The following is a 21,320-nucleotide window of genomic DNA, read 5'->3' on the forward strand; positions in this document are numbered from 1 at the left end:
CTGTTGAATGGATGAACCAGCGTTCCCTGGCCTCTTCTACCCCAGCCAGGTATTACTGTGCATTTACGTACACTTTCTCATCCATTCGTGTGCTCATCAAATATTTATGGAACATCAGCTCTGTGCCAGACACTGTTCTAACACTGGGGATTCAATGGATGTAAACTCTACCTCGTGGAGAGATTTCCTGCCAAATCATCAAACCGTGAAATAATTACAGAAATGACAAGAGCATTGAGGAAAAGCAAAGGCAAGTAGAGAATCCTGTGACAAAAGAGTGTGACTTTGTGGGTAAGGTCAAGGGAGGCTCCCGGAGGAGGTGGTTTTAGCTGGGGCTGAAGGATGAGCAGAAGTTAGTAGGGCTTACAATGCTCAGTTCCCATACTAGGCGTGTGCAGAGATAAATAGGACCCAGTGGATAAACGGCACAGCCTTGAACTCAGGAACTTTTGCTGTGGTCCAGGAGATGGGCCTCAAAAGAGCCTCTTGATGAAAGTGAAAGAGAAGAGTGAAAAAGTTGGCTTAAAACTCAACATTTAGAAAACTAAAATCATGGCATCGGGTCACATCACTTCATGGGAAATTGATGGGGAAACAATGGAAACAGTGACAGACTTTATTTTGGGGGGCTCCAAAATCACTGTAGATGGTGACTGCAGCCGTGAAACAAAAAGACTCGCTCCTTGGAAGAAAAGTTATGACCAACCTAGACAGCATATTAAAAAGCAGAGACATTACTTTGACAACAAAGGTCTGCCTAATCAAAGCTATGGTTTTTCCAGTAGTCATGTATGGATGTGAGAGTTGGACCATAAAGAAAACTGAGCACTGAAGAACTGATGCTTTTGAACTGTGGTGTTGGAGAAGACTCTTGAGAATCCCTTGGACTGCAAGGAGATCCAACCAGTCAATCCTAAAGGAAATCAGTCCTGGATATTCATTGGAAGGACTGATGCTGAAGCTGAAACTCCAATACTTTGGCCACCTGATGTGAAGAACTGACTCACTGGAAAAGACCCTGATGCTGGGAAAGATTGAAGGTGGGAGAAGAAGGGGACGACAGAGGATGAGATGGTTGGATGGCATCACCAACTCAATGGACATGAGTTTGAGTAAACTCTGGGAGTTGGTGATGGACAAGGAGGCCTGGTGTGCTACAGTCCATGGGGTCACAAAGACTCGGACATGAATGAGCGACTGAACTGAACTGACTGATGAGATGGACAAACACGCCAGCAGTGATGTACAGAGTGGCAAGTGGTCTAGACAGATGTGTGTGAGGGGGTGGGTGAGGGGGCGGAGCTTCTACTTGGAGAGTTTTCAGGGGAAGTCCATCCCGTCTGGCGAGTCTGTGTTGCTCGGAAGCCTGAGTGGGGTCAGTAGTAGATGATGAACGAGGGAGTGGGGGCAAGGGCATTTTATGGAAAGGGAACACCTCATGGAAAAGCTCAGATTGCTGAAGCATTTGTTGGTGAAAGCACAAGTAGCTTTTCAAATCTGGAGCTTCAGGACACACTCGTGAGATGTGATGGGAGGGAGAAAAAGAAGGAAGTCAGGTAAGGAAGGGCCTTGTGAGTTAAGATGCTGAGAAACTGGAACTCTATCCTCTTTTCTGTGAGAATTGTTGAGGGGTTTTGACTAGGGAAGTAAGAGATTCCCTTGGCACTGGAGCATCCTCCCTTCAGCAGTCACGCTCGGAGGCTGATAGAGAGAGCACCAAGGGTATGGACGGGGAGAAGGAGAATTTGGCAATGACCTTTTGAGACTGGGTGACTGGATGTGACTGGGAGAGTACAGACGGCAGTCAAGGAAGATTCTTAACCATGTTTTCCAGGACATGACTCTCTGCAAAATTCTTTAAGCAACCAGTTCTTGGATGAACTGCTCATCTTCTCTCTCCTCTTAGAGTCCACCCACAAAGCATCATTGTGAGGAACCAGGTGGCAAAGATCCTTGATGGACTGGTTTAGGTTTTCCAAACACCTTTGACTTTAGGACCATTTCTTTTTATGAAACATATACTAACACCCAGAGTGATCTTGCTAAAAGTAAATGCCAAGCACATCAATCTTTGCTTAAAATCCTTTAGTGCTTTTTGGACAAAGTTCAAATTATTGGCCTTGTACCTCAAGGCCCTTCTAGAACTAGGGTTTGGGAGTCCATCTTGGGAGAAATGTTTCCATTTGTAGGTCTTCTTTAGAAAAATGTCTATTCAACGCTTTTGTCCATTTTGGTGGTGGTGGTTTAGTTACCAAGTCATGTCCAACTCTTGTGACCCCATGGACTGCAGCCTACCAGGCTCCTCTGTCCATGGGATTCTCCAGGCAAGAATACTGGAGTGGGTTGTCCTTTGTCCATTTTATTTTGTTGGTTTTCTGGTTGGTATTGAGTCACAGAAGTTCTTTAGATATTTTGAATATAAATCTCTTGCCAAATATCTGTTGAAAGTACTTCTTTCAATCTGTTTTGAGATCACAGTGTTATGTAAATATTGAGAAGGCAAATGGAATGAATGGAGTTTGGGGCAGGTTGCATTTAGAATGCCTGAAGAATATTCAGTCTATGCCTTGTCGACACTAGTCTCGAGGTGTCCTGGGGTCAGGCGTACACTTCCCTGCCTCCATTATCCTATATGTCAAATGGGAGAACAGTATCAGGTTGTCTTTTTCAAGGATTATCATGAAGTTAAAATAAAACATGTGAAAGCAGCTAGAAAGAGTGAAAAGCCATATGCAGATGGTTGTGCTACACTGGCATTACGTACATTTCAGACCACTCCCAGTAGGCAAGACATGGTGTCACTTTCAGCTCTAAGCCTGTCTTACCTCTTCTCTTAACTTCTCTCCAACTTGTCTTTTGTACCTGTACATGAACACAGCTCTTCTCCACTTATCTCTTCTGGGTGTTTGTAACTGGGTATAATGCATTCGAATCCCAGACCTGAACAGAGACAAACAATAAGTATTGTGGTCCTCTATTTGTTACATATTGGTCTTTATCTCCTTCTAGTCGCTCACCCAGCACATATTGATTGCTTTTTAACTATATATTCCAGACACACGCTAATGACAAAACAGGACAGACGCAGTCCTTTGTCTTACGGCCTGAAGTCTTTTGTGAGAGTCAGACAATTAGGTCATCATTATCACACAGGTCATGAAACGGGGTTACAGGAACATCAAAGAACAAAAGGTGGAATCTGGGGAGCAGCATGTAAGAAGTGAAGGAAAGCAGAGGAAAAGCTGGAGCTGTGATGCCATGAAGTTTCTGAAGGAGTCACTTAGGGGGAGTAACAGGAGGGCCTCCTACGTCTAGCAGAGGAAGTGTACGTTCACGAAATCCACATCTTAGTTGGCCATTTTAATCTTCCCCATTCACATTTTTTCATTTTATTGACTATTTGTAGTTCTTCTCTACATAGTTTATTATTATTATTATTTATTTATTTGTGCAGAGTCTCTGTTGCAGCATGCAAGATCTTTTTAGTTGCAGCCTACAAGATCTGGCTCCCTGACCAGGGATTGAACCCGGGACCTCTGCTTTGGGAGCTCGGAGTCTTAGCCCTGGGACCACCAGGAAAGCTCCACGTCTTTTTTCAGGATTAGTTGGTGGGGTCTCAATAGGATTCCTGTTCTTGCTTCTTACAGCCATTTGTTGAAGGTGATAATGATGGTAAGTTGTTCAAAAAAGAGCTGATGGGAAGGAATAGAAGAGGAGAGCCAGGGTAATTCCCTAACTGGTGTGTCAAAGCTTGAAGAACTGACCATTGACGAAACTGCCCTTCTCAATGGCCACTTTCCATCCTGGTCCAGACCCAGCACTCCAGAGTCAGCTGCATCCTTCTAGACAGCCACTTGTTTCAAGTTGCTGTCTGCTATCCCTGGGAGACGAGGCGGAACTCAGACCTTCGGGCCATGACCCACCCCGTCTGCAGGGTGCTCGGTGCCTGGGAGCAGAAGCATCCCCAGGAAAGGCAGCGCTGATCTGTGCTCTGGCCATGCCGTAGGAGACTGCCTAGGGCCCTGGCAGCTCTGCTCTCAGTTAGGCTCATTGGGGCACAAAGCATAGGACCATCTGAGATTGGGGTACAAATTCATATTAAAGGTTTTGCACAGGCTTTTTGTCCATGGTCAGAAAGCATCTCCCAGATCTGAGAGGCCTGTCGTCTGATGCTTTGCTAGACATCTGTCTGAGCTGGGTGGGCTCTTTATGCTGACTTTCCCCAGAGCCTGCCCCACACCCCCAAAGCCATGTGCTGTTCATCTCCCGCCATGGTTCTGCGGAGTAAGTGGCTCTCATTGATGCAACGCTGTGGGCCAAGATAATTTAGATAAAAATCAACCAAGAACTTAATGAGCACCTTGGCAGTTCACATGGTCCATTCTCCGAGCATCTCTGCTCACTGTTGCTGTGGTGATTCATCTGTGCGAAGCAGGAAGCTTTGGTAGCTTTAATGATGCATTTTACATGAATGCGGCCCCAGTTGACAGGTGTACATCTCCCTTGCTTTAATGGAAACATCAGCTGTAATGCAGCTATTAGCTGGTAAGTTTTCATTTTAACCTTCTGTGCTCTTCAGAAAAAATTTCCACCCTGAGGGAATATGGAGTTTATGCATGCGTGCTAAGTCACTTCAGTTGAATCCAACTCTCTGCTTCCCTGTGGATCATAGTCCACCAGGATCCTCTGTCCATGGGATTTTGCAGACAAGAATACTGGAGTGGGTTCCCATGCCCTCCTCCAGGGGATCTTCCTGACCCAAGGATTGAACCAGTGTCTCTTAAATCTACTGTATTGGCAGGCAGGTTCTTCACCACTAGCACCGCCTGGGAGACCAAGACGAGCCGTGTCAGACTCTTTGTGACCCACAGACTGTAGCCCACCAGGCTCCTCTGTCCTCAGAATTTTCCAGGCAAGAGTAACTGGAGCAGTGTGTCATTTCCTATTCCAGGGGACTTTCCCAACCCAGGGATCAAACCTGTGTCTCCTGCGTTGCAGATGAGTTCTTTACCACTGAGCCACCTGGGAAGCCAAAATAGCATTTAGGTTTGACTAAATTCAACTGATGTTAACTTATCCATCTTGGGTGTGCTTCCCAGTACAGAGTCTGTCACCCAGGAGGACCACGGTAAATGGGTGCCTCCTCCTTCTGGAGCCTCTGGCTTGGCTCCTGGAGGTTTGGGGGATTTGATAGAACCCATAGCATTTGAGGAAGGAAGCGCTGTGTCCTCCTGTGGATGTTGCCAACCCCGTGATCCACGTCAGGGCCATCTTGGGAGATCAGAAGGTCGCACCCTTCGTCTTGCAGGTGTGAGAAATCACTGCCTTCTGCTTGTTGAAGTTGGAAAGGAAACTTTCTGTGTCAGAGGCTGCCCGTGGCCTGCTGACCCTGTTTGCTGCATGGGCTTCAGAAGTGCCTGGGGTTTCTGTTAAACTACGGATTTCAGGGCACCGTCTTCATGGGTCTGGTTTGGAATGTCTGGGGCAGAGTACGCCTTGAGTAATTACTGGTTCATAAGACTGAGACTAAGAAAAAGAATAGGACTTCTCTGAGTGGTCCAGTGGTTAAGAATCTGCCAGTGCAGGGACACAGGTTCGATCCCTGGTCTGGGAAGATTCCACATGCCATGAGGCAACCAAGCTGGCGCAACGCAACTATTGAGCCTGTGCTCTCTAGAGCCTGGGAGTCACAATTACTGAAGCCTGTGTGCCTAGAGCCTGTGCTCCGAAACAAAAAGAAGCCACCTCCATGACAAGTAGACCCTGCTTGCTGCAACTAGAGAAAGTCTTTGTGCAGCAAAGAAGACTCAGAACAGCCAAAAATCAAAGAAAGAAAGAAAAAGAATGGCCCAGATCTGTGAACAAAAAGAGTTGGTGACAGGCAGTGGGAAAAAGCCTGCTTCTTGTCACCGCTGTGCATCGGTTGCAGGCATGTGGCCCTGGATACCAAGCAGGCTAAGTGACGGTCATCTCTTCAGTGGATCTTGGTGCCAGTCCCTGTGCTACGCACCGGGAACACGGAAAAGAGGAAGCCATGGCTCCTGCTCCGTGAAATCCACAGGCCAGTGTGAGTGAGCAAACAGACAAATACAAACCAACGGCAATGTACGGAGACTGATGGTGTGTTAGTGCAGCACACGTCCAGTCTGAAGAGTCACGGGATGAAAATAGTGGCTCCCGTTTATAGAGCATTTGCTGTGGATTGGGCTTTGTCTTATGCAAATCAAATAAATTCACGACAACAACCATTTAGGGAAGGTGAGGAAAGAGGTCTATGCTGTTAAAGCTTTGCACAAGGCTGCCCAGTTAATACACAGCAGAGCCAGATGGTACTTGCAAAAAGCCATGTTCTTAAGAGCTGAATTACAAAGTCTTTCTGAAGAGAGGGAGCCTATTATTTGCTGAGCACCTACTTTGTGTGGGGCTCACTTAACTGAATATTGGTGATATTTCTGAGACCGGCCAGAGCTCTGCCAGCACTCAGGGGCCAGGCGCACTTTCGGATGCTTTGTTGCATCTTTTAGCCAGAGCCTGAAAGGATACAGGGATGCTAGAATGTTGATTCTCTAAGGATTCCTGGTGGCTGGGCAGGGCCTTGTCACCTCTAGCCAGACAGCTAGCAACTAGGTCGTGGCTTCCCAGTCCGTGTCCCCCAGTGTGCTCACCGTTCAGGACACAGACAGCCCTAGTCTCTATTTCCTAACCTCCATAAGAAACAAACAACAGAGGTTTCAGCCCAAGGCGATCAGCGATTGCATTTCCATCCTCTGATCACTTTCCAGCGTGGGCTTGGTCCCCCGCCTAGTCCTTTGCATCCCGTCAATCAGGCTGGTGCTGGGAGAAGTCCCACCTGCTGGAACAGGGGATAGAGCTCCTGAGTCACTCACAGTTCACTTGTCATCCCCCGGACTCACTCTGCACGCATTCTATCTGTTGAGGTTTCGGTTGAAGACACCCTTCTTCACTTCCTCTCCAAAAAACGGTCAGGTGCTGTGTTTCATGTGGCATGGCTGCTCCAGTGTTGGCCACGTGTCATGGGTTGTCCCTGGCCCCTCAGTGTGTATATAGGCTGCAGGGACTGGTCTTTAATCAACCAGCAGTTTGCATTTGCTTTTTAATAAGTTACTATTGGAGGCCAATGATATTTTTTAAAAACCCACTTCTTTTTCTTTTACATGGTTCATCAAAAGCAGGAAGTCAAAAGATACAAATACTCTTCCTGTGAATTAGCAGAGAGACCTTTCTCATCTGTGCTCGTGAACTTGCCTCCTGGGGCCACCAAATGAGCTTCTGGAAGAGAGGAGAGTTGCAAGCGGGACCCTGGGGTAGTCAGCTGGCAGGAATGGGGGTGGTGGTGGTGGTGGGACAGCGTGCTTGTTGATCTTGGGAGCTGAACTTGAGAGGTATTGAGGAGAGAGGCAGTCGGATGCTGTGAGCTGGCGTGGCAGGGGAAGGGGTAAGGGCAGGGCCAGGTAGCTCGCTCCAGGGATGTTATATATAAGATGATGGCCAGTGCTGGCTGATGAAGAGATGATGCTCTCAAGTAGCAGTCAAACTGGCATGATGATCCCAGGCCTTCTGGGAGCTGCTGAGAAGAGGGGCTGCATCAGGGGAAGTGGGAGGCCAGGGAGGAATGGGTGTCGGAGAAGGAGCTCATTTCAACACTTTGTGTGGGTTCGTCGGTCAGTTATGTCCAACTCTTTGTGACCCCATGGACTGTAGCCCTTCAGGTTCTTCCGTTTTTCTGGGAGTTCCCAGGCAAGAATACTGGAGTGGGTTGCCATGCCCTTCTCCAGGGGATCTTCCCAACCTAAGGATGGAACCCGGGTCTCCTGCACTGCAGATTCTTTACCATCTGAGCCACCAGAAAAGCCCTTCAACATCTTATGCTGGATCAAATACACACACACCACCTTTGTACAAACTCACTCGGTCTCAGGGGTACTGCCCAGTGCCAAGTCACACAGGTCACTGATTTGTGATTGACAACTCATGTTTTGACAATAAGCAGTGAGTCACGAGTATCAAGGAAAAGCGGTGTCACTGGGGCTGAAAGACCGTCCTTTCTTGACTCTTCAGGTGGCTGCCTGCCAGAGAGGAGGCATTGCGCAGACTCTTGTGCAAACAGGCTGGTTGGCGTGTGCCTGCGGAAGAGGCCACCTGCCGGCATCTTCCCGGGGAAGAGGTAGGATGACTGAGATCATGTATAGAGAGTATTTGAAGACCTGGAAACAAAAGACCTTCTATGCATAGGAGATTTTCGGCCACCACCCCCAGGCCAAAATAAGCAGCCTTTTCTGCCGCTGCAGATGTGTGTTGAGAAAGCTTGACAGCATCAGTGCCCAGACACGTCTAATCACCTGCATCCTCTACTAGCTTCCACCTGGAGTCTGTGCTCATGACAGGCTTTGAGCACCTCTTTCTGCCAAGCCATGGCTTAGGTACCAGTTTCCCTCAGCATCACTGGTTATCTGTGGTCAGACCTCCTCTGCCGATATTTTTTTGTGTCCATTGGCCTTTCTATTTTTCATTCTTTCATCAAGATTGTATCGAGTGCCTACTATGTGGCAAGCACTGTGGAATGAGCTGGAGATACAGGAACAAAAGCATAGGATCTGTGTCCCCGAGTTGCTTCAAGGCCCGTGGGAGCAAAAGGCACACAATCCAATCAGATACGGGTACGTGTATGTGCGTGCCGAGTTGCTTCAGTTGTGTCTGACTCTTTGTGACCCCATGGACTGTAGCCCACCAGACTCCTCTTATCCATGGAATTCTCCAGGCAAGAGTACTGGAGTGGATTGCTGTGCCCTCCTCCAGGGGCTCTTCCCGACCCAGGGATTGAACCCCTGTCTCTTATGTCTCCTGCATTCAGGTGGGTTCTTTACCACTAGCATCACCTAGGAAGCCCCAGGTACAGGTGACCAAATGGTAAAAGTGATGAGAGGTGGCATGTCATTCCCTAGCAGACATCCAGGGAAGTAGCTTGTTTCATGTGCTGCCAGATCTAATGATAACTGAGCCTAAACTCCGATCTGTAACTTTGAGTCATTTGTCCAGGTTCCTCCGTCTGAAACCACAGAGCAAATGACACTCCTCTTCCGTAATGATGGAACTTTGGCTATGTAAGCTTCTCTTCCAAGGCTAATAATCTCTTGACACGGAGTCTAGACCTGTCCTTGTTTTAATTGCTATCTTCTGGGTATATTCTACTTTCTTACTGAAGTGGTAAAGCCAGAACCCAATACAATATTATGGGTTTGGCTGGAGAGAAAAGTCAGAAAGACAAATAAATGAGGAATAATTTTAAAAAATAATATAGTAAAAAAGATTCTAGCAATGTGTATGTGTGTGTTTAACATATGGGATTGAGAGAGAGTATATTTTTATCTTTAATTTTCCATAATGCAAAGTCAATTCAAAGACATTTTAGCATAACATAATTGATTTTGATTTAGATAAAAACTTACATGTTCATTCTCAGGCCTGTTTATGTTAAAGTCAAGTTATGAAAGCTTGATGGAAATACCTGACCAGGCAGGTACTGTGGCTATAGCCTCCTCAAATCAGTCTTGACCTCTATTTAACCTTTATCCATTAGCCAGGGCCACAGCACCCTGGGAGAGCCTTCACTTCCAAGTAATTCTTAACCTAGCCATACACATGGCTTTCTCTCTGTGTCAAAGCCATAACTAAGCCTTTCCCCCCTGCAGACAGCTGTGGAGAAGGCTCAGCAAAATGGCCAGGGACAGCCGTTCTGCTTACAGTCTCTGTGAATTGTCTACAACACAAGGAGTCCCCTTTCCCTATTCTGAGGAGTACAACCTAGGTGACCACACATTGCACCTGGACACAGATTGCCTGTGACGTCTGCCTTTAAAGCACAACCCAAGAAACCTATTTCTAATCTATCTTGGGAGACTGTCAGGGTCGGAATTCACCTGTCATAGGTAGATTGGTACTTGGCATCTCTTCCAACTCTATATCTCCAAGAATCCCTTGCAGCTAGGTTTATGGATGTAAATTGGGTTCCCCAGTGAGAGGCACTCATGGGAGATTTGAAATGGGGAACTCAGGTCAGATATATGAAGCTTTGGCCAATAGTGCTGGCAAACAGGGTCTTAAAGATGCTGCCACTTTTCTGTAGCAAAATTCTCTTGCATAATCAGCAGCTCATATGAGTAGAGAGGCAATCATAGTGGCATGCTAATAGTTTCCAGAGTCCCATAGGGGCTGTGCTCTGAAACACAGCTATTCCCAGGGCCACCTCTCCAGCTTCTGTTTGGGGAGGAAAAAGCAGTTTTCCTTATGGATTGGGTCAGCGGTGTAATGCCAGGAGTCATTCCTGGAGACCCAACCTACAGCCTAATCCTTCCAGCCCCTCCAATGATTTTGTGAGCACTGAACCCCTTTCCACTTAAAATTGCTATGATACTTTGCCTTCTGAAACCGAGGAACATTGTTCAAAGGTTGTGTCTGAAAGGTGATTTACCCTCTTTTACCTTCAAAAGTGCCTTGTGATTACTGTTAAAGCATGCTGCACTAGAACTTGAGTTTTAGTCCCATGTCTGTTGCTTGTCACCTATGCCCATGACCTTCAAAGAGTCACTCAGCTCTCAAGTCCTTTTCCTTATCTATCAAATTAGGCAGATGACATCTGCTTTGCATATGTGAGCATCAGTGCAGAGAATGGGCTTCAAGCAGTGAAATGTGACTGCTTGAAGTGTTTTCTCCTCAATCTGCTGCTGCTGCTGCTAAGTCTCTTCAGTTGTGTCTGACTCCTAGCGACCCCGTGGACTGCAGCCTACCAGGCTCCTCTGTCCATGGGATTTTTCAGGCAAGAGTACAGTGGGTCACCAGTGCCTTCTCCGAATATCCCCCTAATGAAACCCAATCTCTGCCTTTCACAAAGTCTCAATTAGAAAATGTTGTCTATTCATCATGAAGTGAGAAGTATCAAATGTCCTGCCTCATAAAATTTTGTTTAGGATTCCCTATGGCTATTTGCAAACTGCAAAATGCTCTGACACTCTGGAGAGTTGATATTTATGCAACAATTTCTAAATGATTAAGTGAGAAGGTGGCCCTTTGTGATCCCCATGGACTTTATGGTCCATGGAATTCTCCAGGCCAGAATAATGGAGCGGGTAGCCGTTTCCTTCTCCAGGGGATCTTCCCAACCCAGGGTCCGAACCCAGGTCTCTTGTACTGCAGGCAGATTCTTTACCAGCTGAGCCACCAGGGAAGCCCTGGTGAAATCAAAGGACTTTTTAAAGTCAGGCCGCTGTCAAGATAGACATTAATACCATTTAGCCTATGAGCTCGATGGACGTGAGTCTGAGTGAACTCCGGGAGTTGGTGATGGACAGGGAAGCCTGGCGTGCTGCGATTCATGGGGTTGTAAAGAGTTGGACACGACTGAGCGACTGAACTGAACTGAACTGAGCCTGTGAGCTCAGGGTCGTACAAGAAAGCCTGTGGAAAAAGAAAAGTTTCTGAAATCATATCAAGCCAGACTGGTAGCCGCTGAAACTCTACCATGCACAAGGCTTGCTTTAGGGTTAGGGTTGGGCATTGGGCCTTAAGTGAGATGTGAAAATAAGTACACTTGGGAAAATGTTACTGTCTGTAAATTATATATCAGTGAGCCTGGCTAAATTAAAAGAAAGGCACACAGAACTAAATATAATGGTTATTCATTTTTCATTCCAAACAAAGCTTGCTTGCCATGTATAACAGACCCACTGCACAACACACTATAATTCCCTCCTCTGTACAGATAATTGCTCTTTGCCACACCCATGCCTACTCTCGTTCTGCTGTTCCTTCTCATGGGAATCTCTGCCCATCGTGCCTACCCGATTCTCAGCTCCTTACGGCTCTAGTCAAAGGCCGCCTACTCTGAGAAGGTTATCTTAATTCTCTAAATCTAAATTAGTCCTTCTCTGCCATTCTAGTTATTCCTATATGTTAACTGTAGTATGCATCCGTTTTCTGCCTCCTGTTAATTTCTGTTTAAATTATTTTGTTAGTTTTTGGTGATTTCAATCAATGATCATCAAATCTTTGTATATTTCAGTTAGCTATTTTAACTGTGGAACCTAGCACAGTGTAGCACTGGTAGTGAGCAAAGTTTGCTGAGTTCAATTTGGGGTGGATCCTACATGCCTTAGGAAGCATCACTACGAACAAAGCTAGTGGAGGTGATGGAATTCCAGCTGAGCTATTTCAAATCCTGAAAGCGGATGCTCTTTAAGTGCTGCCCTCATTATGCCAGCAAATTTGGAAAACTCAGCAGTGGCCACAGGACTGAAAGAGGTCAGTTTTCATTCCAATTCCAAAGAAAGGCAATGCCAAAGAGTGCTCAATTTACTGTACAGTTGCACTCATTTCATATCCAGCAAGATTTTGCTCAAAATCCTTCAATCTATGCTTCAGCAGTATGTGAACCGAGAACTTCCAGATGTGCAAGATGGGTTTAGAAAAGGCAGGAGAACCAGAGATCAAATTGCCAACATCTGCTGGATCATAGAAAAATCGAGGAAATTCCAAAAAAAATCTACTTCTGCTTCATTGACTATGCTAAAACCTTTGGCTGTGTGGATCACAACAAACTGTGGAATATTCTTCATGAGATGGGAATACCAGATCATATTATATGCCTCCTGAGAAACCTGTATGAAGGACAAGAAGCAACAGTTAGAACTGGACAAGGAACAACAGACTGGTTCAAAATTGGGACAGGAGTACCTCAAGGCTATATATAGTCACTCTGCGTATTTAACTTATATGCAGAGTACATCATTCGAAATGCTGGGCTGGATGACTCACAAGCTGAAATCAGTATTGAAAAGGAACTAAAGAACCTTTTGATGAAGGTGAAAAAGGAGAGTGAAAAAGCTGGCTTAAAACAGCATTCAAAAAACAAGATTATGGCATCTGGTCCTATCACTTCATGGCAAATAGATGGGGAAATGCGGAAACTGTGTCAGATTTCATTTCCTAGGGCTCTGAAATCAGTGTGGACGGTGATTGCAGCCACAAAATTAAAAGACAATTGCTCCTTGGAAGAATACCTATGACAAACCTAGACAGTGTATTAAAAAGCAGAGACATCAATTTGCCGACAAAGGTCCATATAGTCAAAGCTATGGTTTTTCCAGTAGTCATGTAAGAATGTGAGAATTGGACCATGAAGAAGGCTGTGTGATGAAGAATTGATGCTTTTGAACTGTGGTGTTGGAGAAGACTCTTGAGAGTCCCTTGGACTGCAAGGAGATCCAACCAGTCAATCCTAAAGGAAATCAATCCTGAATATTCATTGGAAGGACTGATCCTGAAGCTGAAACTCCAATACTTTGGCCACCTGATGTGAAGAACGGACTTACTGGAAAAGACCCCGATGCTGGGAAAGATTGAGGGCAGGAGAAGGGGGTGACAGAGGATGAGATGGTTGGATGACATCACTGACTCAGTGGACATGAGTTTGAGCAAACTCAGGGAGATAGTGAAGAACAGGAAAATCTGGAGCACTGTAGTTCATGTGTTACAGTCAGACACAACTTAGCAAGTGAGCAACAACAGCAACATACCTTTAACTGTAGTGAATGTTTGAAAAGAGACGTCGAAAGGCTATTGATGAGGCCTCAGTGAGTCTTTCCTATTATTTCCTGTTTTCTCCTTAGCTGCTGCCTGCCTGCTCTCCCCACATAAGCAAGTGTCCACCCATCTTTTTAGGAGCCGATAGTATATGGTAGCAGGCCGGGGGTATTAGAACAATAGAAGATAATGTCACCTTTTTAGCTTTCATTATAATTCTATGTAGGGCCAGATCCATGAAATTTCAGGGAGGAGAAAGATGTATAATTTATTCAAATCTTGATTAAACCAAATAAATGAAATGCATCAGTGGATTCTGTAAGCACTTGCCCTGTGTGCATTATATAATGACTGTATCTATTTTTTTAAATTTTGTATCTTTAGTTTTTATTTTTCATTGGAGGATAATTGCTTTACAATGTTGTGTTGGTTTTTACCATACAACAACGCAAATCAGCCATGAGTATACGTATGTCCCCTCACTCGACCCTCCCCTCACACTCCTCTAGGTTAATAAAGACTGTATTTTAAGGGATGTGCATCCCCTCTCAAATTCACAAAGAAGGTGAGAAAAAGAACAGACAGACAAGAAAAAGAAATATTGGAGAAGTGTAGAAGGTGTGTGACCAATCACCAGAAGAAGTGAAATCTGAGGAGTCATTAAAATTATGGTAATGTTATTAATGAGAATGATATGCATACATTTGTATAGAATTGTAACATGTCTAGTTTCTTTTTTTTTTTTACATTATTATCTCATTAGACCTTCAGGATAACCCTGTAGGATAGACAGAACACAAGTTTCATGTGAAGAGATGGATTTAGTCGAACAATATGTCTTTTTGACCTCTGTGAACATAGCAAATTTCATTGTAAATGATTTAAGGAAATATGCCCATCTGAAAAATTTATTAGTTGGCATTTTGCTTTAAGTTGTCAGACTGTACCACTAAGGAGCTTAATGCCCATTAGTGGTTCACCAGTTAGGGTCAGAATCAGCCAATGTTACTCTGGAGCAAATGGAAAAACAAAATGAGTTTCTGTGAACTGGGGGTTTTGCTCCATGTGGGCTTGAGCATGGTCTTGAAGCGTTTATTAAGCTTAAAATCTGGCCAAAGCAACAGGTGCTAAGCATTTGATTCTAAACATCTGTCTTTCTCTCTTCTTTATAGTATATCTACATGTTGAAACAGACACAGAGCTGGAAGATGGGAAGCGGATCAGAAATGCCCTAGGTTGGTTGCAGGTAAGTGAGGATCAAACCCTATCTGCTTTCACTTCTCTGTCCAGCTGGTGTGATGTCACCTAGAAATCAGCTAGAACCTGCAGCCTGAGGAAAAAGATAAAAAAGTAACTCTCTATGGTTTTGAAAAATTCGTTCTTTTGCCTCATTTATTCTGCTATGGATTCCTTCTAATATACTGATATATTTCATTTCCGTTATTGTAATTCTTCAACTCAGTTTGGTTGTTCTTTATTTTTCCTGTTTGCTAAAAACCTCTTGCAATTTCTCACTCTATGCATCTGTTCTTTTCCCAAGTTCTTGAATCATCTTTACCATGATTACTTTGAACTCTTTTCTTCAGCGGATTGCCTGTCTCCACTTCACTTAGTTAATCTGTCTTCTGGGTCTTTGGTTTTGAATAGAGACATGAAAAACAGAAAAGTATTTGAGATTGGGCTGACTTTTTCAAGTTAGACATTCATTTGTTTAGCTAAGAAACTATTACTGTGCCGTATAACCTGAGGACACATAGATAACACGATTCTCATACCTGAGGAGCCCACAAACTAACGGGAAAGATAAACACGGAAATGAACAATTCCATAAGCTTGTCTACAAGAGTGTGGTGATGGGAGCAATGGTCTGTTTAAAGGTGTGGGGAAGGCTTCTTGGAGGAGGTGATGCTGGAGGGTGCAGAAACGAGTTTCAGTCAGTGGAGAAGGAAGATTATTCCAGACAGAGGAAGTAGTATGTAAGCAAAAGCACAGGGGCATGAACGGTAGGAATGATTTGCTTAAATGGTGATTCATAAAAATATGTGTCAAAGTCTAAGTTAAGATGGAGGAGATTACACATAGAAATAATTTCTAGAAGATGTTTCCATACTCAAAAGGTCACCACTCTGGACAGCACAGTGCTAGAACAATGTGTCTCAAACTTTAATGTGCATAGAATTTGAACAGGAATCTCACTAAGATGCAGATTCTGATTAGGTGAGTTTGAGGAGGCATCAGAAATTCTGCATTGCTAACATGCTCCCACAGAGAAGGCAATGGCACCCTACTCCAGTACTCTTGCCTGGAAAATCCCATGGACCGCGGAGCCTGGTAGGCTGCAGTCCATGGGGCCGCTAAGAGTCGGACACGACTGAAGCGACTCAGCAGCAGCAACATGCTCCCAGGTGATGCAGATGGGGCTAGTTTGCAGACCATTCTGTGAATGTGAACAGCAAGGGGGAGAAGCACAGGTGATAAGCCTAGCGCCTAACTTGAGGCTAGGGGTTTGTGTGTACGTATGTGCACGCTTGTGCACGCACAGATGTGTCCACCATGGGCTAGGCAATGAACAGCAACAGATTTTTAAAAACTTTTTATTTGTATTGGGATATAGCCGATTAACAATGTTGCGATAGTTTCAGACGGACAGCAAAGGGACTCAGCCCTACATATACATGTATTCATTCTGCCCCAAACTCCCCTCCCATCCAGGCTGCCACATAACACTGAGCAGAGTTCCATGTGCTACAGAGTAGGTCCTTGCTGGCTATCCATTTTAGATATAGCAATGTGTACCTGTGCATCCCAAATTCCCTAACTATTTCTTCCCCTAGCTCTTCCCCCTGTCAGCCATAAGTTTGTTCTCTAAGTCTGTGAATCTGTTTCTGCTTTGTAAATAAGTTATTTGTATCAGGTCTTTTTAGAGTCCGCATGTAAGGAATGTTATACAGTGTTCCTTCTCTGTCTGACTTCACTCGGCCAGTCTCTAGGTCCATCCGTGTTGCTGCAGATGGCATTATTTTATCCTTTTTAACAGCTGAGTAATATTTCATTGTACACAACGTACCCTGTCTTCTTTATCCATTCCTCTGTCAATGCACATTTAGGAGGAAACAATGCTTTTAGAGTAGTGACAAGATCACATCTATGTCTGAATGTGCAGGAAGTCTGGGAGTGAGTGGAACAGGATACAAGGATGAGAAGCTGCTAGATGAATTGAAGGATGGATATTGGGAGCTTGAACAGTACAGTGGGGCAGCAGGAAGAGAGAGGACAGGGCGGATACAAAAGATCCTCAGGAGGTGAGACAGACGGGGCATGAAGATTGACTGGGTGGAGGGGTGTGGGAAAGGGCCAGGAGGAGGAGGAGAGAATGGCTCCTAAGGACCAGTCACGGGGGGGAGGAGGTTTGGTGCTGCCGTGATGACGTAGATAATACAGGAAGAGGAAATGGTCAGGTCTGGGTGAAAAGGAGCCTCCAATTCACCCAAGCAGAGCTGCTCAGAAAGCTGTTATGATTCAGAACTAAGGACTGGGAGAGCTGGATAGTCCTGGAGGTTAGGGGAAGCCACAGCATTCAGAGGAGGCAGAGAAATGGATGAAGGATTCAATATGGGATAGCCCGAGGGGGTAAAAGAAGAGCAGACAGCATCATAGCAAGTGGAAGCCGAGTGTTCAAGAAACAGATCATGTCAATGTCAAACACTGCAGAATGGTCACGTAAGAATGAGGTAGACTTAGCATTTAAGTGCTGAAAGTGACTTTAAGGGAGGAAGTTCCAAAAGCACTGTGGTTGCAGGACCACATGGGCTTCCCTGATAGCTCAGTTGGTAAAGAATCCACCTGCAATAGAGGCGACCTGGGTTCGATCTCTGGGTTGGGAAGATCCCCTGGAGAAGGGAACGGCTACCCACTCCAGTATTCTGGCTGAGAGACTTACATGGACTGTATGGTCCATGGGATCACAAAGAGTCAGACATGACTGAGTGACTTTCACACACACGCAAGGAAAGTGTGGCAGGTAGAGTAATGGTTCCCCAAAGACGTTTCTGCCCTGATCTCTGGAACCTATGAATATTACATGTTATATGGCTGAGAGATTTTGCAGCTGTGACCTAAAGTATGGACCTTGAGTTGGGGAGATTATCCAGATGAGGGCTCTGATCATACGCCAGCCTTATAAGTGAAAGAAGGGGCTTCCTTCATAGTTAAGTCAATAAAGAATCTGCCTGCAATGCAGGAGACCCGGGTTTGATCCCTGGATCAGGAAGATCCTCTGGAAAAGGAAATGGCAACCCATTCCAGTATTCTTGACTGGAGAATCCCATGGACAGAGGAGCCTGTCTGGCTACAGTCCATGGGGTAACAAGAGTTGGATAGGACTTAGCAACTAAACCACCACCAAGTGAAAGAAGAGGCAGGAAGCGTGGACCAGAGAGACAGGATGTGACCCGTCAACCCACTACTGTTGGCCGTGAAGATGGAGGAAGGGGCAGTGAGCCAGGGACCTTGATGACTCTGGAAGCTGGACAGCTGTGAAGAAAACAGAGCTCCTGGTTTCATAACTGCAAGGGATTCTGCTAACAACCTGAATGAGGAGGATAAAGGATTCTCTTCTAGAGCCCCCAGAACGGAATCCAGCCGACCGACACATTGCCTTTGGTCTGCAGAGACCTATCCCAGACTGCCGAGCTCCCAAACTGCAAGATGACACATGGGTGGTGTTTTAGCTGCTGTTGGTTGATATTTGTTACAGCAGGGATAGGAAACAAGGTTCTCGTCTAGAGTCATGGCAATAATAAAAAAGTCAGCTACTCGTTCAAGATGCTTGAAGGTTAAAATACAAGATTATGAAGCTTGGAAATACATTCATAGGGCAAATTTTGGAGTCACTTTTTCTTTGGAGTAGGAAGTGGGATGGTTAGAGCCAGTCACCTGTTGACCTTTGACACTACATCCTTTGAGCTCTTCACTGGATGAGGTTGATTGATATGTAAGATCCCTATATTTGCTGGAAAGACCATGATTTATCCTTGCCCGTTTTTGGACTTTATTTACTTATGTGTGCATGCTAAGTTGCTTCAGTCGTGTCCAATTCTTTGCGACCCTATGGACTGTAGCCCCCCAGGCTCCTCTGTCTGTGGGATTCTCCAGGCAAGAACACTGGAGTGAGTTGCCATGCCCTCCTCCAGGGGATCGAACCTGCACCTCTTATGTCTCCTGCATTGGCTGGCAGGTTCTTTACCACAAGCGCCACCTGGGAAGTCCTTGTTTATTTATTTATGCCTGATCTTATTTTTAAGAGCAGTTTCAGGTTGACAGCCAGACTGTGGAGAAGGCACAGAGGCTTCCCGTTGCCTCCCTCCCTTTGACTCGCACAGCCTCCCCTCCTGCCAACATACTGCTCCAGAGTGGCTCCGTTTTACAATGTAGGACCCTACCTTGATGCTTTGTTATCACCCGAAGTCCGCTGTTTACATCAGGTTTCACTCTTGGTCTGGTCCGTCTTTCAACCTAAAAATAGAGATCCCACCAGCAACCTTTTGGTAAATTGCTTCCCTGTTGTCATCGCTTTGTGGCCCGATGGAACAAGCCCTGTGGCTTGATAGCAGTGGACACGTGCAGCCCAGGGTATCTTTAATTTCCCCTGCTCTGTCTCCTTCCACGTCTCCCGCTTAGCAGCCCAGCTATTACAGTAAGAGCTTAATGTGTGCCCTGGCATTGTTGTGGTATCATTTAGACGATTGCACGCTGGGCCGACACTAGTCAGAGGCGGCCTGTGCATTAAGGGCTCATCGTTATCAGCTTATTGGTTGCGGTCGATGAAACAGTGGTAAACCTCAGACCTTCCACTGAGACACGAGCCTATTTATGCTCTTCCCTCATCCTGTCCTATTCCCTCCTGTTCTGTCCCTTAGAAATGCTGCCTTTCTATGTTATTTGAAGCCAGTGGATAGCTGGGTGGCTTTTTCAGTCTTGCCCACCCCTTAGGAACATAGAAATATCAGTTGGTGAAGTCACTGTTATTACTCATTTAAATGAGAAAGTCCCAGGTACTGTAGTCATGGCCAGGGTATTTTAAAACATCTCTTTTATAATTCTATACGTTTCAATGTACTTTTTGATTTCTGTGTGTATTGCAGTTGTCTCAGTTATACTCCTTTGGTTTTGAAAGAAAGTTTCTAGAAGCCAGGTCTAGACTTATTTAAGGTTTATTTAGTGTGCTGTAAATACAACATCTGATGCCACACCATCGATTTCTCATTAACACTGATGTGTGCTTAGTCGCTCAGTCATGGCCAACTCTTTGGAACCCCATGGACTGCAGCCGCCAGGCTCCTCTGTCCATGGGGATTCTCCAGGCAAGAATGTTGGAGTGGGTTGCCATGCCCTCCTTCCAGGGGATCTTCCCAACCCAGGGATCGAACCCAGGTCTCCTGCATTACAGGCTGATTCTTTACTGTCTGAGCCACCAGGGAAGCCCTTTAACACTGACAAAGGCTTACGAATCTAAACAAGCCCTTCTTTTACTTTTTCTGCATCTGTCTACATATTTCTTTCGCAGGTGTTCTACGGAACTAAGTATTTCTTTATGCTCATCATTCAGTTCAATTCCTAGACACGCTGCAGAGTGCACAGACTGATAATACTAGCAGCAATGCTTCTTATAATGATCATCAGTCCAGTTCTCGCTCACAGGTGCTCCAGGGGGCAGGCAGGTCTCCAGTGACACATGCACGTTTTCAGGGGCCGCATGCATGCTCTCCTCCCCTCCAGAAATACCCAGACTCAGCCTACAACCTTGGCCCCAAAAGAATTCCTTTTATTCCGTGGGTGCCTGCTTAGTCACTTCAGTCATGCCCGACTCTTTGTGACCCAGTGGCCTGTAGCCTGCCAGGCTCCTCTGTCCACGAGATTCTCCAGACAAGAAAACAGGAGTGGATTGCCATTTCCTCATCCAGAGGATCTTCCCAACCCAGGGATTGAACCCATGTCTCTTGACATCTCTTGCATTGGCAAGCGGGTTCTTTACCCCTAGTGCCACCTGGGATGCTCCCCCCCACCTTTATTCCAGAGAGATATAATTATGAGGTGAAGGGTATGAGAGCAGATTGCATTCTGGGAGCTACGTACCCATCAAGTTATATTATTTTCTTATTTTTGCTGTCCTGGGCCTCCTTATCCTAGGTACTGGCTGAGTCTATTTGTCTTCTGTTTTATGTTTTGTTTTTTGGCCATGAGGCATGTGGGATCTTATCTTCCCAACTAGGGATCAAATTCATACCCCCTGCATTGGAAGGTGAATCTTAACCACTGGACCATCAGGGAGGTCCCTGGGTCGGTTTTTCTTATCATGCCCATCTGAGAGTACAGATACTGAATGATGCAGGTAAATTCACAACTAATCCATTGCCTGCATTCTCTCTGAATGTTTTGGGCCAAATCCTATTTATCCATCCTCCTACAAAGTTACCTGCTCCTTACCCGCTTGGAATTCTCTGGTGGTTTTCTTTATCTTTTCTGGAAAAGATTAAGTTTCCCTGGTGGCTCAGACGGTAAAGTGTGTCTGCAATGCGGGAGATTTGGATTCATTCCCTGGGTTGGGAAGATCCCCTGGAGAAGGAAATGGTAACCCACTCTAGTACCCTTGCCTGGAAAACCCCATGGACAGAAGAACTTGGTAGGCCATACCATGGGGTCACAAAGAGTCAGACACAACTTCA

At 45.6% G+C, this 21,320-nt stretch overlaps 1 long non-coding RNA gene across 1 annotated transcript in view; it reads left to right on the forward strand.

Annotated features, from left to right (window-relative positions):
• The first annotated feature begins 14,771 nt into the window (after positions 1–14,771).
• LOC113902283 overlaps positions 14,772–21,320 on the forward strand; it is a 102,633-nt gene continuing 96,084 nt past the window's right edge. Inside the window, exon 1 of the long non-coding RNA XR_003513743.1 lies at positions 14,772–14,842. This is a non-coding gene — a long non-coding RNA (uncharacterized LOC113902283). The remainder of the gene's footprint in view (positions 14,843–21,320) is intronic.

The sequence above is a fragment of the Bos indicus x Bos taurus genome, chromosome 12 (assembly GCF_003369695.1).
Source record: "Bos indicus x Bos taurus breed Angus x Brahman F1 hybrid chromosome 12, Bos_hybrid_MaternalHap_v2.0, whole genome shotgun sequence".
NCBI classification, from domain to species: domain Eukaryota; kingdom Metazoa; phylum Chordata; class Mammalia; order Artiodactyla; family Bovidae; genus Bos; species Bos indicus x Bos taurus.